The sequence below is a fragment of the Cyphomyrmex costatus genome, unplaced genomic scaffold (assembly GCF_001594065.2).
Source record: "Cyphomyrmex costatus isolate MS0001 unplaced genomic scaffold, Ccosl1.0 scaffold41, whole genome shotgun sequence".
Lineage (NCBI taxonomy): Eukaryota > Metazoa > Arthropoda > Insecta > Hymenoptera > Formicidae > Cyphomyrmex > Cyphomyrmex costatus.
The window spans coordinates 409,659-412,534 of record NW_017278318.1 but is presented as its reverse complement, the minus strand read 5'-3'; positions in this window follow the sequence as shown (position 1 = coordinate 412,534).

Below are 2,876 nucleotides of genomic sequence, written 5' to 3'. Positions count from 1 at the left end.
CAACTAACAAGTACTGTGCGACAGAATAAATGCACAAATGACCTAGAGTAGATTGCTGATTCTACTGAATTTTTTATTTTTACGCCTTACCCAAGAGAACAAACGATTATGAACGCAACGATGTATTTTTGCAATATTAGGTCTTTATGTTACGTTTTGTAGATTTCACTATTCTTTTCTTTTCGATCTGTTCGTCGACTCGATGGTATTTTTAGAAATCGAGGACTAGCTGTATCGACTAATAATTATTAGTATATTAAATTTTAATTTTAGGAATTTTTCTTTTTTGTATCTCCTTAACAAACTTGCCACGCCATAACTCTTGAGTGACAGTCAAGAGAGAATATCCAACTAATGCGTAACTAGAAGCGATAAGCAGGGAAACGGAAGAACAATCCATAAAAAATAAACAGATCATGATAATTTTATATCTATGTCATACAAAAGCGAATACCAAAGCTGTGTTTGGAAAACTTCACTTAAAAAATAAGAAAGTAGATGCCAAGTCGCACCAAATCATAAAATTAATAAAGCTAGTGTCTTAAAAGAGCAAAAGAGTGCTCATTTTATCTAGCATCGCACTCATTACCGACGGCGCTTAGTTCAAAAATACTACAAAGCTAATGATAATTATGATCAGGAACAATTTCCTAAGAAAATCATAAATCTAGTGGTAGTTAATTATTTTTACCTTATAACAAAACTTATCAACCAATTAGCAAGGATCTTTCGCTCTGTTTCATGTTTTAAAACTTATGAGCTTATCTATAACTATTTACACACTTCTACGATTTAATAAATTTCTCACCTGCGAACTCATTGTCAGCGACAATTTTGCGCCATAGTTCTACGAAAAATCATAGATCACATCGCTCACATGATTCTAACATAGCAATCGATCCCTAGACAACTTTTTTAGGTATAAGTAGATACCCGCAAAAGCGCATCTTAAGTTGATGTAGAAGAACAATCAGATGAACCAGTACTACATCCATATAAATTTAGTACGGTTCATCTGCTGGTACGAATTCTGCTCAGTACCCAGTCCAGCTCTCGTGACTACAAGGGAATGTCTAGAAGCTCAGCCATTTCGCCTTCATGTGTTCGCAATCTGTTCCGACCTGATCCACGACAAATCACTACGACAGCCAATCAAATAGGAAGTTAAATTTTTGAATAAATTAAAACAAATATGACAGGTGATGTGAGTCAGCCGCCGGATGTATTTTGCGAATAATTTTATATACATATACTACGAAGCTAAGTAACTTTTACTTCGATGACGTTTATAAATTTGCTTCTCGTACGTTTCGACTCTAGTTTTGAGTTATCTTCAGTGCATATAGTAATAAAATATAATAGTTCAAACATCTCAAAATTCAAACTCTCAAGATAGTAGACACAACAATCGCGTATTAATTTATGAGTCGTTAACCAAACTTTCATAGGTTTGTGTTATTTTCATACATTCTTAAGTTAAATTTCTTTTTCTTTTTCTTTTACGTCTCTTCGGTTTCAACCTAGATGTTAAATTTTAGTGTGCATTCGTTGTTTCTTAAGAAACTCCCTTCAACGGAAAAATTTTATAAACATTCTCCGGAGTCCTTGACATTACTATATTACTGCGCCGCAAATTGCTGAATCAGTAATCGTATCGTCATACTCACTCACAATTCCAATCTCATAATCTCCGACTAATATTTCAGATAGCCTTCCCCTAGATTTGTCCACTCCCTCCACCTTTGATCCTATTCCATTTTTAAATTTCCTCACTTATTCTTCCCCAACAATCACACACCGATTTTCTCCACGCCTCATTGGAAAAAGTTGCCCTCCACCATATCCAGTATCTCACGATCTAAAGTAATTCTGCGTCTTTCTAAGCTTCAAACATGAATTCTCTATTCCTCCGTTTTTCCAGAATTAAATGATCTCCTAGAAATTAAATATCTTAGGTGTTATATCTCGTATCTCATATCCTTTCACTAGAGATCGTACGTGGTACAATCCCGAGTCAAAAGCATGACGTTCCTCGACTCAGAACTAGAACCAACATTCGCACAGCTCATAGAAAAAAGTTTCATAGCGTCCCTCTTCAAGATGTTGAGAAACCCATTTTTTCAAAGCGATAACGAATGCGTTCAACTCTCGCGTAAGACTCGCTTCTGCGCGTGCACCTGCGAATCAAGACATTTGTATTACGTCTTTCTACACTCTTTTCCTCTTTTTAATTCCTCCATTTCAATCTTATTACACGGGTGCAGAGTTTGGATGTAACACTAGGTTGCAAAGTATTTAATATAATGGATGACCTTTATTTACGACATTTTGAACAACGCATCGATTAGAGTTAAAGTTGATGACTTTCATAAACTGTTTTACGTAGTATATAGAAGTTAATGCGCACAATATAACGTTTTTTCGTAAATTAAGGGTACGTATTATTCGTACGTATGCTTGTAACGATAATATAACTTATTAAGGATTATCTGTCAATTGAGAATATATAAACTATCCATTTTTATTAAGAATTTCCCATTCTCTGAATTTAATGCGATAGACCTTCTATCTATTGATTCATTATTAATTAAATTTGAGCTGCCAATATATTAAATGAAGAAGGAAGATACACACGGAGACTGAGTTACATAGATTTGAATCGTGGAAAGTAGCGTATGTGTATAAGATATTATTATTAATATTATTATTGTTACAGGTGACCGTAAACATCGTTTTCGAAAATAGCATTGTGTCACATTGCTGTTATAACAATAGTGTTTAAAAAAGTCGTGTGACTGGAAGCGATAAGCAGGGAAATGGAAGAACAATCCATTATAAATAAACGGATCTTGAAAATTTCATATATATATATATAT